Source organism: Amblyomma americanum, chromosome 3 (assembly GCF_052857255.1).
Source record: "Amblyomma americanum isolate KBUSLIRL-KWMA chromosome 3, ASM5285725v1, whole genome shotgun sequence".
In the NCBI taxonomy this organism is placed as follows: Eukaryota; Metazoa; Arthropoda; class Arachnida; order Ixodida; family Ixodidae; genus Amblyomma; species Amblyomma americanum.
The window spans coordinates 54,921,053-54,935,558 of NC_135499.1; positions in this window are offsets into that span (position 1 = coordinate 54,921,053).

A 14,506-nucleotide genomic window follows, 5' to 3' on the forward strand; every position below is an offset into this window, starting at 1 on the left:
GTGGTTCGAAACATTGAACGGTAAATTTTGCGCACAAAATGACCCAACATTAGTGGTGTGCGAATTTTCGAAATTTTTTAATATCTAATACAATATGCTACTGTTTATTTTGTGCAACGAATTAAATAGTGCACTCTCAGTATTGTCGAAAACAATCAGATAAGTACTCCAGTCTTTGAATACAATCTAAGTATTTGGCATGAAGTTCGAATATCGCACGCTGAAGTTTTCTTCTGTTTCAAAAACATGGTCTAATCCTAAGCATCACACCATACCACCGTCGTGGAATACAGGGTATGGACTCGCGACGCGGTCTATTTGACTCGCAGAGTTCATAATGCCCACGCATTGCCTCCAAGATTAGAAGACGCGGCCGGGCTCGGGCAGGTTCAGAAAACAGTGTTTTGATGCCCGATATCGGTGGCCGTGGATCATACGAAGCTCTCGCCCATATACTGATGAGGGGCGCTAGATATTTTACGGCGATAGCTACTTTACGGTAGCATTTCGAGCTGCACCGCCACGCTGTCACGTGGTGTGGAGCAGCTGCCTGCGGTGCGGCACCGTGGCTGATCACGTGTTTCGTCACGTGGTGCGGAGCAACTGCTGCTGCTGCTGCCGGCGGCGCGACGTGCCGGCGAAACCTAGTGTTCCTGTTAATGCTCCCGCAAAGAGGAGAGCTGCGCGAAGGTCCGCCATTTTGTTCCAAGCTCTGCAGGAAAGCAGCTCCTCGAGCGTACAGGCGCAGCTGCGCGAAGGTCCGCCATTTTGTTCCAAGCTCTGCAGGAAAGCAGCTCCTCGAGCGTACAGGCGCTGGGATCATGACGGGGTCGGCGTTGTAGAGCAGCTCGCTTTTTTTTACAAAAAAAAAAGCTTACAAACGGCGCTCGATTGCGGGCATCCTTTTTTCCTTTTACTGTCTCAGTGGTCAGGGATCGATGCTAAGGCCGTCATACTTCGTTGAAAAAAACGTCGACAAATAATCCTTATTTGCCGAAAATATGATACAGCATGACAGAAAGATCACGTAATGACAGCGATACCTCGCAGTACGGACATTAATGGCGCAGAAATGCTTGGAAATGAAAAACCCGCGTGATTTGTGCGATGAAGAGTAGTGCGGTAATGCATCTTCCTGCAGAACCACATTGAAATACATTATTCTGCTGGGTTGCGACCGCCGATGTTCCACGAAGCTTGTGAAACCACGCTGCATACGATGTGAATGCGGGCAGCGTAAAGCTATGCATTTTGCACGCAAGTAAATCTAACCAACCAAAGGCACAGATATCGCAAACTTGCGCGCTTATCTTTCACAAAATACACGTATCATTTGTTGCTCTGACTGCTAGCCCTCCATTGCATTTTTCCCATGCCATGGTCATATTTTCAGGCCAAACACATCACGTACCGTACTTCTTTAATACCCAAAAGTTAGAGAAGCCTGACTTAAGTCACTGCAGCTGAATTGTGGTATACAAGTTTCCAAAGATCTCGAAAAGTGATGTGTATCTCTTTCTGGTGCTGTTATTTGCTCGTTTTTCCCTAAGCACTATTGCGTTTTCTCTTGACCTACTTGAATTATATGTACCTTCACTGCATTCTGAAATATCTTTGTTTTAGACTGCTCCATGCTTTTACTCAAGGAAAAATAATTAACTGAATATCCAATTTTGCTTGCAAGTATTTCATGCTATTTTTACGCCCTTCTCCAGTGTTAACATCCTAGTCAGTGGAACCTTAAGGGTATTCTTAACAAATAAAATAGTTCAAAAGCCTAGGCAAAGCTTGTTCTCATGCCGACACTGACCTCCCACTTCTGTGTAGTAGACTGGGACTAGAACGAAATTTCACATACAGTTTGCTTGTCAAACGTTCTTTATTTCACAGAACAAACCACTTCTACAAAATGCTGGAGGTGGCAGCAGAATAAGCAGACAGGCTGACAGCGGCTGTACATGAGAAATGCTCCGTCATGTACAGCCAGGTAAGGAACAGAGCCTTTGTTCACATTTTCATTTGGAACTTGTAGCTTTGCAGGAAAAATGACGATAATTTGTTGATGGCAAGCATGAGTCGCCGCATGGAGTTTGAGTGTGCCTGCTGAACAGTTTATAATTTATTTTGAACTGTAATTTATATTAGACTAGGCACATAGCAAAATGATGGTTGCAACGCCGGAGGGACATATGACACAATGGAGGTTATGTAGCTAAGTGAGCCATGCAAATACGGTAAAGTTGTGCTGTTTATTCTATTACCTCGAATATTTGAGTTCCTTTCGGGGCTGCTTTCACGCGCCCCATACGCAAAAGCCAGCGCAGTCACTGACGTACGACTGACCGTCCGGACGGCACTGCTTAAAAAGCTTTGCCGCTTTCGGTACGGTGCGTGCAGTTTGGCGCACTGCACCCCGTCATAGTTGGAGGCTGCCGTCACTGCACACTATCAAAATATATACAACTGGAGCGCACGGAAAAGGCAGGAACACACCGCAGCCGACCGCACCGGACGCGTCCGATCACGATGGCAGCCGAGAGGGTACTGGGGCTGGCGAGGAACCTGCGTTGCGCCTGCAAAGTCGGCTCTTCCACTTCAAAATGGAACAATCGTCTTTAGCGGAATCACGTGACGGCCGCTCGGCGAATGGCGTTAAGAACGGCGCGAGGAAAACAGTTGCGCAACTCTGCTCCCTGAGGGAGCATATACAGGAACACTAGCGAAACCGAGCTGCCAAAGCTGTGCGCATGCGCCGTGTCAAGCGGGACGAAGATGAAGAAGGAACGCCAAGCGAAACGGAGCGGCGAAAGACTGTGCAATTCAACTGAGCAAGTTCCACTCGGCCAGCTTTAGCTTTCGCGTGACTCCAGGTTTAACCAGAGCTAAACCGCCGCCAGTTTTTTTTTTGTCATCACCAGTAGCAAAAGGGAATTTCCGTTTACGCATAACATGACGGTCATAATGGCATAGAGCTGAGTACTCCCTTGTGAAAATACCGTTATGTATTAGTGCGAAAGCACTCATAGGCTCACCAAAACTGACCAAGAGCCGTGCCGCACCGTACCTCCGTTCACCGTATGCGCACGACCTTGTGCCGTTGCCTAGCAGCCCGAATTACGACCCGTGCTTACCCGAGTTGCTAAGCGTCGCGCCAGCTTCGCGAGAGGATGCTCGGGGATAACAACATGGGTCGCACAGTCACTACCAACGGTTGCAATAGAAACAGCCACCTTCCAGTGCAGGGGCGCATCTCAACTGCTGCGTCACTGCGCTGGTAGTTGTATAAGGACTCGCCGCCGTCTATGAATATGAGGTAGAGGATGACAAATTCTTGATATTGTTGCGCGGCGACCAGCTGAAGAATGAGACGAGATGAACGATGACAGTGAGATGATTTTAGTGGCGGCTGGCCTAGCGCGAGCGCTCCGTCCCGCGCCAATGCCAGCGTCGTCGTCTTCGTGACACTACCAGGGGCTGCCGAGCGATCGTCCTGATCGTGAATCGAAGAAGACATCAACGAAGAGATGCGCTCGATGGTGATAGGTTCAGAGGACGGTACAACATAAATGGCATGGTGGTGAAGTGCTGGCCGCCACGATGAAAGAGACGGGCGAAACAATCCTCGTCCACGAAGCTTCCGGGCCGCAAGTCGCCAGGAGCCCAAGGCCGAAGCCCTTGGACGCAACGAACGCCAGGGGCAGTGGGGCTGTGTCCTCACGTGTGGGCAGCGTCTCGGGTCGGTCGGGTCATGGGGTCTGGTCATGGGGTCGGGTCGCGGCAGCGAGGTCATGTCGTCGTGTCTTGTGATCAAGGCGGGGGACGGGGCTGGTGTGAGCGGCGATGTCGATTGGGGCTTGGCAGGCTGGGGCACGGCCGGGCGGCGCGGATCATGAACTCACGAAGCTCCAGAACTAGGATGGGGATGATACTCCGCACCTCACACCAAATGTTACGTGGCGGCCAGCCGAAGAATGAGATGAACGATGGCGGCTGGCCTAGCGCGAGCGCTCCGTCCCGCGCCACTGCCAGCGTCGTCGTCTTCGTGACAATATATGGGCATTACCCTACTAAAGATATCACGACATAGCTTTAATGCGGAGTTTAAATGCCCCATCCAACTGTAGGATGAACACCTTCTTTCAGGCATCTACACGTAACTCCTGCCAATTTTCCTGGCAGTCTTAGTTATAACTCAACAAGCCATAGCGCCGTACCAGAGCGCTGCCTGTAGCCCTTGGACGTTTCACACGAATATTGCTTTAGTAGGAATGTTCGCACCATGTAGTGAGATTAATTAAAAATATATATAAGATTCGCATTCGATTCGACTTTAGCGACACTAACGGTATTCGATTGAGCATCTAATCTGCGTTATTCTTATAAGATGTGGTCTTCCAAAATGCCATTCGATCACCCCACCCTGATACCGAAACAAACGCATGACAAGCGCCGAAAATTCTTCATTCAACTTCTACCCATACCCATACATATTCCAACGCTACCCAAACCTCTCGGTCACGAAAAAAGCACGCCCACGTTCTATGTTCTTAGAGATGCGCACCTCACTCGTAGCGTTCTCGTTAGGTGCTTCCACTCCTCAAAAGTGGCGGTGTTGGTGTAATAGGCTATGTGTCGCTTCTTGATGTTAAACTCCACAATTTTATTTATTTTAGCTAACTGCCACCAGTGACGTAATATGATTTCTGCCTTGCCACACTTGCGCAGACAGCATGATGTATCGTTCACAGCTTCGCCGGCGTCGGTCCCTGCTCCCGGTCCATCAGCAGCAGCGCATATCCCACCTTCTCCAAATGCACCTCCGCCCGTGAGCGATCTGCCCTCTGGGCTGAACTCGTCAATGGCTGCCCAGCCTGCACTGCTGGAAGGGGCTTCAACCGTGCAGCGTGAGCAGGAGAGCTCTCCAATGGACCTGTCTTCAGCACTTCCATCTGTGCCACCGGTTTCCCGCAGTTCTCAAAAGCACCCATCAGGGAACACTGCACAGGATTCGTCTTCTGCCAACTGAAGCTCACAAGGCAAGCGTTCCTGCCTAGCGTATGCCAACCAGGTGGCTGTGCCGACATCGGGATCGGTATTGTATGAAGTGGCAGTATTAAAGCTCTGACAGACATTCCGAGCAGGATTCTTCAGGCGAACCTCGACGAGTGTGTTGGGACCAAAGGTTTTCGTGGCTTCACGTCTAGAATGAGATCTAATACCACCGCTGTGTGGCTCCCGACTTTCGCTGCTGTCGAGCCTCTGCAAACGCTTAAGTGCATATCGAATACAAGCGAGATCCCGGTGCCGGTCCAGGTGTACCTAGTAGAAGGTTCGGATCTACAATGCTATGTTGTTTACAACGTCGACGTTGCGAAGACCAGACGACCCTCCAGCGTGAGCTGTACTGTCCAACCCACCGTGTCATCCAAGCACGGCATATGGGAAAGGGGTGCTCGTGCATCGTCACACTACAAGGCCCACCAACTCTCCCAGAACGACTTTACTACTATGGCTGTATTCTGCGGCCTCGCCCTTACAAACCAAGTGCTGTCTATTGCTATAGCTGTTTCAGACCTGGCCACATGCGCCGATCATGCCCTTTTGCGACACAAGTTGAGGCTCGGCCACAAGTCACACCGTCTTACAGGTGCGGACTTTGCAAGTCTGACGACCACGAGATCACCTCTCCAACTCGCCCAACAAAACAGAAAGCAACTGAGAAGGTTCGGCGTGGGATTCGTAAGCAGGTGTCCCCGAATGAAAACAGAGCCCCGATACAGACATCCAACAGGTTTGCGGCTCTCCAGAGGGATGAAGGCGACTGGCCGGAGCTTTCTGAGCCCAATCCACCTGCAGCCTCTGCCCAACAGTCGTGCAGTGATAAAGTGCGCAAGTATCGCCGTCGCCTTAAAGCTACACAAAAGCACAGCATACTGGAACCTCTGCATGAAGACAAGGCAGCAGTTTACTACCAAATTGCGCGCCTTTTGGCCGAGGACTTTAAGCTACGGCAACGCCGTGAACTGCTTGCTCGCCGTAGACAACCAGCGGAATCACACTCCACGCCAATCAATGATGCGGCGACTTCGACTACGTCCAGCCCTCATGCGTTTTTCGCAGACTCTACGAGGTCTTCTGCAACACTGCAGGATAACTCAAAAACATCCCTCCTCCGATTTATGGTAAACCAGTTATCTAACCTGACATCAGTTCTATTACAACGCTTGAAAGGCTAATCGAAAATGGCGAGTGCACGTTGTTGTGGTGTGCTCCAGTGGAACTACAGAGCCCTCACCACAAAGCTGGGAGTGCTGAAATCTCGACTTCGCATGAACAAACTCCAGGTGTGGGCCCTGCTACTGCAGGAGACCAATGCCTAGCCATCCATTCCGGGCTTTAATGGATGCACGGAAAGCAAATGTGCTTCTGACGCTTTTTGGGGGTTTAACGAAAGGGTTCACGGTGTCATATGCTCCCTCCTTATGTGCTCAGTTGCAGACTTCAATATCAATGCCTATCTTGGCGAGGAAGTCCCTATGAAGACATGAAAAATTGCAACCGATAGGCCGGAGAGGTGAGAAAAGCGCCGGCGCCTCACTCGTTTCTCCCACCGCACCGCTCGCGTGCGCCGTGCCGCTGTGAGGTTGCTTTCTCGCCGTCGAGTCCGTTCCGACGGATATGCTCACATACCTATAGTAGGATACAACATAAGAAAACAACAGTTTTTAACACTGGGCCACGGTCTACGGCGCACTGTATTACTCCGCTAGCCAGTCGTAAAAGCACATGAAACCAGCTTTTTAATCTTTGGCTTTATTAAACAAGCCAGGTATCAGAATTCCAGAGATCATAACTTTTTTTTCTCCTGATTAGCTTCTTGTTTAAGTGACAGGAGAAGTTTTAACTTTGGACTACGTTTTTGTCGTGGAGGTATTCTGTGCGGCCGTCCTAAATGTGGGCGGAGCTTCACTGCAGACTTACGTTGTGTCCGACTGTAGTCTCCAAACAGGGATGCGCTCGCTCCTGTCTAGCAAAGCCATGAACTTCCGTCGAGTAACTGTGAGCTCAATAGCGCGACTGCCGTGTCGCTGGGTGGTTCCAAACGACAAGCGAGCGGGGCTAGGAGTTCGTGTTACTCACTGAGCTCCGCTGTTGACGCCGCCGGCTGTGCAGCGTTGCTCACCGGCGGCTCCGTTCGTTTCCCGAAAGCGCGTGCTCTCGGTTCACGGGGCGTCTGCATTCCCGGGCGTAGTGCTCTCGTTGGTTGCGTCGGTAGCAGAGGATGCTTGGCCGTTGCCGGGTGGGGCAGTTGTCGCCGTGCCCTGGTTGACCGTTCCTCCCTGCCGGGCGAACTGTCGCAGTTGCCCTTTGCTCTAGAGTCCTCAGGTCAACATGTCGGTCCTTATTCTGCGTACCTTGGCCAGATGCAGTGTGCTACCCGCATAGCATACGTGTACGGATCAAGAGCTGGGTCAGATAATTCCCAACCGATTCTCAGTGGCCCTTCAATGAATGCAACCGTTTCGGCTCCCCGGGAACGAATACGAAAAGTGTCTTCGTTCCAGGTGCATCGCGGCTCAAGTGCCTGCGACGCTAGCGGTTGTGGCCGATACACGCGGGAGGCGAGTATGTTCGCCTGTATGCGCTTGACTGCTCAGGCGAGTTCGTCCAAATCCCTCTACTGCACGCCTCGTAGGTAGGCTGTGAAGGCAGGATGAGCTTGTCGCGTGACACATTCTACTTTCTCGCTGTTCGGAGCTGAGAGGTCTGCGATAAGATAAAGTCCATCCATCACCCTCATGTAGTCAAGCAACGATTCGTTCTGATGCTGAGTACGCAGCTCCAACTCGCGCCGCAGACGACGGTCGTAATCTACGGGCAAGAACTCCTCGCGAAACCGCGCTCGGAACTCCTCCATTGCGCGTGACCGGTGGCCAGTGAGGCGGAACCAGCGGGTGGCCTAATAAGACAGTGAGACGGGCACGACACGCGCCAGAATCTGGCCATCGCTAAGCCCCGTATCCTGCTGGCAAGTCAGCATTCGCTACAGGTACTCGCCGCCGTAGCAAGGAAGGCCCACCCGTAGCCTCGGCCTCGCCGCTGGGACGGGTGTTTTTAGGGTGTTCTGAACGATACCCGTGATGTTCTCGGTGAGGCACAGGGCGTTGCGCAACACAGCCTCTTTGGTGTTGCACTGGCCAGGAAGTTCTGGCTGAGGGGCCGCGCGGGATGAGCAAGGTTGGACAGGTCGTGCCGTGCTCAACTTACGTGGCGGCATAGCGCTTGGCGAGAAGTTCCTAGCGTCGCCGCTTGTCTCAGCGAGTGTGTTGGGTGAGCGCCGGCTCGGCTCAAACGATTTTCGATCGCTGGGCCTAGCGTCACCCTCTGGAAATACGCCTTCAGTTGTAGTTACTGCCATGTCAAGATGTTGCTGCTGAGATGCCGTATCGGACAACCAAAGCATGGACTGGATGGCAGTCCCGCCCGCCGCCATGGCTAGCCTGTGTGTCGGCAGTAGGCCACAGAGACACTCGGATTGTTACACTTCTGGCCCCACGTTTGTCGCCAAGAATATGAGGGTTATTCTTTTAATAACGCTCAAAGGGCTAGAAACAGTAGTCGCTCTCTTGCACCAGCGTTCCAGCCCTAACAGTCGGAGCTGTGACCCCCTACTCACGGTGCGGTAAGTCGCCACCACAGCGGGTGCGGGCCAGAGGGGACAAACGCGAGTATTCTATTCGGATGAGCGTTTATTGCTCCCGAGGAATACAAGTAGCAGCAACAAGGCTACTGCTGCGGTCAAGTCGCACGCGGTGACCGGGAGATAGGCTGACGGCAGCGGTCTCCGTGGCAGATCCGTGCTCCGCGCACACGGCGAGCGAGCCTCGGAAGAAACTCGCCTTCGCCTGGGCTGTATGAAAAAAAAGAGGGGGTCTCTCCATTTAAGGGAAAGTCGCCGCGGGGCGCGAAAGGAAGCGATGGCCGCGTGAGTGCCCTCCCTCCGAAACCTCCCGAACGGCGCAGGCATAACATCGCGTGATAATTGCGCGTGGCGTTACTATGGGACAGGGGATTTATGTGTATCCCCACACCGCTAAATGGCATTATTCCACTCACTAATCCCTACTAATTCACCTTAATCGGCCCAATAATCTCCACTTGTCCACCTTAATTTATTTTTTGAGACGGGCCCACTTTCAAAATATGGGAGGTCCTTTAGAATATTTCGAGGTGGGTCAACCTCAAAATGTGATCGTAGTTTCTTCTTTAAGAGTGTGATTAAGACAGCCCCAAGTTTTTATATCTTGTGGGATTTTTGCTTTCGTCTTTAGTTTCTGATGCATTTAATTTCTGCACCGCACACTGCAGACAGAGGTGCACTTCATGTCAAAGAGAAAATAAAAACATTGTGCTGCAGTCATAGTCCCGCGACGCGCCTCTTTTCTCAGCAATCGATATAGCGCAAGATGTATGCTATTGTTTATATGGCCGTGCATGAAATATAAAGTAGTTTCATATAAAAGGGAAATAAACAGGTGGGGGCGTGAACCGGGCCGGCGAAATATCGAATGACTTTGGGAAACAAGGCGTTCGGGGCGACCATGAGGAGGCGGCAAGATAGTGTAACAAAGAGCTGCCTTTTGATAAACTCGAGGAAAGAAACGCGACACGCTGGCAAGAGAACAAGATTGTTTATTTTTTGTTTGCTGCTAGCTTCTATTGATGGGTGCGCGCTTTTCGATACCGGTGTTTTCTTGTCTATTAATATCTAATGTAATCTTGGGACCGACCGGCACGGGAGGCGGCCACAATGTCAAGAAAAGGAACCGCGTCCAAGAGAAGAAACATCCGCTTCATTGTGCCTTCACAAATGGACTCTGACCGTGATTCAGAGTTCTGTTGACATATACAAAGTTCCCTTTCAGATATAATAATGCTTGTAGATCTGCATCTAAGCCGCTTGCTTCATTTTTCTTCTTATTGCGTTCTGCTTACAGCTTCAGACGAAACCTTGCTCTCTGTTTTTTTTTCGTTCCTCAGCAGTTGCCAGCGGCTGCCTATAATTTTCTTTCCGTAGCGTCAAATTAGCAATCTCGCTCCCCCGAATTCGTTTTAGGTTTCATAACCTTCGTCGAATAATTCATGAGCACAGGCGAATAGGAGCATGAATGCAGTTGAATATATTAGGTATCACAAGACGTACGAGCCGAAAAGGGTGGGTACATGAGGGCCTCGCTGTGACGCAAAAATGGGGAGGTGGCTTCCGAGACCTATGGGGCTGCGATCTAGGAGCTCTCACCAATGTGGCGAGGGCTCCTTGTCACCGGGTGTGTCTGTAGCTGAACCGTCGTCGTCGTTTCAGATGACGCGGTTGTTGAGACGTGCATCCTTTCTTTGAACCCTTCCTCTCGCATTTCTTATAACTCTCCTACTGTCTGCACGTGGCAGCAATTGTGGCTCAGCTTGAGCCAGTGGGCAGGCCCGCGTGCACTTTCTCTTTCATTTTTTCCAGCAGTCGCAACAACACACGCACAAGGGAAAGATGCCAAGAGCACTGAAGCGTTCCCCTACGCTTTCCTTGGTTCCAGTCACTGTTACCTTCACTCATTTACAAGATGTATGAGGCATAAGTAGGTAAACTTTATTACGACATACCCTCACCCCACTCTAACATTTTTGTCGCTGCTTTGTCAATGTAATCCACTTACATGGCAGGGCTCTTCTGTAGCTGCTTCCCGCTCCTAGCCATATTTTGGGCTCCCTGCCTAAACAATCGTTTGGGGTGAGTTGGGTTCGGCTTTTCGTTTTTGAGGGAAGGAAATGGCGCAGTAATTGTCTCACATCTCGTTGGACGCCCGAACCGCGCCGTAAGAGAAGGGAGGAAGAGTGAAAGAAGAAAGGAAAGAAGAGGTGCCGTAGTGGAGAGCTCCGGAATAGTTTCGACCCCATGGGGATCTTCGACGCGCACTGACATCGCACAGCACATGGGTGCCTTTGCGTTTCGTCTGCTTTGAAACGCGGCCGCCGCGGCGGGCATCGAACCTCCTTTCTCCGGAGCAGTAGCCGATTGCTCTAACCACTGAGCCACGGTGGCGGGTCTGGCGTGGGTTGGATAAGGAAACTGTCAAAGTAATTATATTCACTAACGAGATGCAACAATTATATCAACAAAACATGTAAAGACAGTAAGGCGTTATGATCCGACAAGTGTTTGTTAGCAGTGTTGGTCTACATGTTGCTCTTCCATTGATCGCCTCCATTGCGTCTTTCAGTTTGATTTCGCCTTCAACGCGATATCGTTAGTGGTCCCGTTCAGCGGAAAACCCGCCGTGGCGCCTTGACTCGAAAATCTTCGTTGATCGAGAGTGTTCTGACGTCGGAGTCATATCAATTTCGCTCAAAAGTAAAATTAGTTGGCAAAGTTCTGGAATGAAACCTATGTTCCTTGGGTCGCGAGCTGAGGCCGCGGCCTCTACGCGGCCAAGGAAAGATCGATCAGTGAGGATAAACGAAGGCCCTGAGCGAGAACTTCGCCTCACACGGTGTGTTGATTACAGTACAGCAACACGCAGTAATTAGGGTCGCTAATCGCATTAAATAGAATATGTAATGAACTGAAAGTCACTTGTAAATGTTTTCAGCGCTTATAAATGTTGCTAACAAGCATCCACACTAAGTATGAGCCTTCGGAAGTGAGCAGACAATTTAATTTGAGTTTTTAAAAATCGCGTTTTTTTTTTAAATTCGCGGGCCGATTGGTGTTACCGTAGTGACCGATTTTGGAAATAAAATCGTGAAAATTGACGTAACTAGTTCAGTGACGTCGGCAAGCCACCACATGCTGTCTTTCGTCGGAGCCACGGCAGCCACGACGTCGCGGGCACACTTCCGGTAGCCGTGAAAGTCGTCTGCTCGTGCCGCCGCGCGAGAGCCTCGGGCAAAGGCGAACCAGGTCATTGCCTTCGCGCATATGGCTTCAATGTACCCCTGCCGCCTCTTTATGTCGGGAGTTTCGGAGCCACTCGCAGTGTCCTTTTCGTCTGTCCGGGTTGAATATGCCTTGCTGCGGGTCCATTACTTCTAAAGGCCTTTCACACTAGCACGTATTACACTCCGTCTACCCAACGAAGACACTGGAGATCGGCCAACCCGGTCGGCAATACTTGTCTGTGGCAGACCGAGCTGTCGCACTAGCCGACTGCGACACCAGCGCGACCGACAACCAGATGCCTTCGCAGTGTGACATGGTTTAAGATCGGCGATGGAGACAAAAGAGTCTGCCGACCAGATCTTCGTGAGATCGGCCGCCGAGCAAAAACGTCCACCAAATACGAACTCGATTTACGTTGATAAGAAGCTCTGGGAAAGGTGAATGTGAAAAAACGTATCATTTCTGACGATCGTTGGGCTATACCGAGGTGCTGGCTTAAGTGATAACAACGATACAAGCAAATTTCATCCCACAGCCGCCTACTGCTGCTGCTGCTTGGAGCGGTTCTCCTGGCGTCTGCTAGATCCGCTGCTGGAGGCGTCGCGGAAATCGAGCACAACTTTGTTTTACTATGGGACGGGCTCGCAGTAAAGGCAAAGTGACTAGAGAAGTTCCTTTATTACGTCGCTGGCTAGTTCCGAAGCGCCCTCAGCTGCGGCATCAATGCGAAACCAGCTAGGCTTAGCGACGACCAGGGCAGCCTGGAAGCAGCGCAGTTCGTCGCCCGCGGCGCTCCCGCAGGCGCCGTCGTTGCCGAAAGCTCGGCTCTTGCGCAGGCATGCTATCGTTGTTCGAATATGTATGGAAGCCTCTCTGATAGCATGGCTGTTTTGTCTTTTCTGGTGCGGACATGAAGTACACCGAGCCAGCTGGCGGGACGACCAGCCTGGATCACGTCGGCCGCGGTTATAAAAATGAGCGTAAGATGGTGTTTGACGTAAGTCATAAACGTTGGGATACGGAAATGTGAAAAATATATCATTTTTGAAGATCGTTGATCAATACCGAGTTGCTGGTAGAAGTAACAACTGTGATACGAGCAAATTTCTTGCCAGAATCGCCTCGCAGCTGCCGCTGGCCCGCAGTTGCTGTCCGGCTTCTCTTACGCCCGGAGCTGCTCGCTAGCTCCGCTGCCGAAGGCGTCAAGGAAATTGAATATATCTTTAGTTTATTGGGAGATAATGATTTTGACAGCAAAGCGATATTAAAAGTGTACCTTTTAATAGCGCAGGCAACTTCCGAAGCAGCGTCCGCTGCGGGTTCGATGCGAAAGAAGCTATAGTCCTAGCGACGACTAGGCCAGCCACGCTTCAGCACAATTCGTCGGCCGACGCGCAAGGGCGGCGCCGTTGCCGTAAGCTCGCTACTTTGGCAGGCATGCTTTGTCGCTGCTCGAGTATATATCAGGCGGTCTTTCTGATATATACTACATATATAATTTGGCTATTATGTCTTTTCTGGTGCGCGGTGAGTGGCTGCTTCACAGTGGCAAAGCGTACGCTTTGAGCTTGGGCCAAGCGGCGCATCAATGCTTGCCACTACGAGTGTCCATGCTTGCAGTGGGGCTGCAGTTCAGTTCGCAAGCGGCCACCGGTGCAGCGCGCCAGCCAAGTTTTCGCACATGTGTCGCCTGCTGTACTGTTGGCCTAGTGTGACAGGCCCTTAAAACTACGACAAGGGTGCCTAGAAATACCATACTACTACAGATGACAAGCAAATAAATCCGATGCGCCGCAATCCAGGAAGGCGAGAGAGAACGTAGAGATGCTGCCGACGCTGCTGCTGAGGCGCTGGGTGCGACAGCCGGAAGTCGCAAACTGAACGTCAGCGGATGACGTATTCATGGGCGGGGGCCAGTCCCTGAGCTGTTTTCTTTATTGTAGCGAGAGCTATACTGGGCTACCAGTCGAGCATTTCGTGGTACATGGGAGAGGCCAGTTGTGCGCATGCGCCGTTACCATGGCAACCGCAAAGGAGCAAAGTGCGGCTTGCGCTTCGCAGTCGCCGTGGCCGCGCGCGCACTCCACCATCAAAGCCGAGCGTGACGTCATGCGGATGAGCAGTTGTGCGCATGCGCCGATACCATGGTAACCAGAGAGACCCCACAGCTGCGCCGCGTTCTTCGTCGCCGCCTCGCCGCATGCCACTCTATCACCCGAACCCCGCGTTGCATGCTCAGGATTGTGTATTAAAGGCGGAGATGTAGTGGGCGTCTTTGTCACAACGTTTGACATGCATGCAGAGGGGAGCCCAGCCGCTGCTAAACGGCAGTATAGATACGACAAGATTAGCTCTTGCGATTCTGATGTTGTCGCCTCGCAGTTGGCTTGAACCAAATAAAACCGCTGTAGTCTGTGTGCATGTGAAACAAGAGATCACCGTTGTCGGACATCTCCCTTCGATCGCGGTGAATAATGGTGAAGCCTGCTGTGTTCGGTTTCTGGAAGGCGGTATTATCATCCAAGGAGTCTACGTGGCACCGGGACCATCTGTCTAGAAGAGGTTGCCACGTGT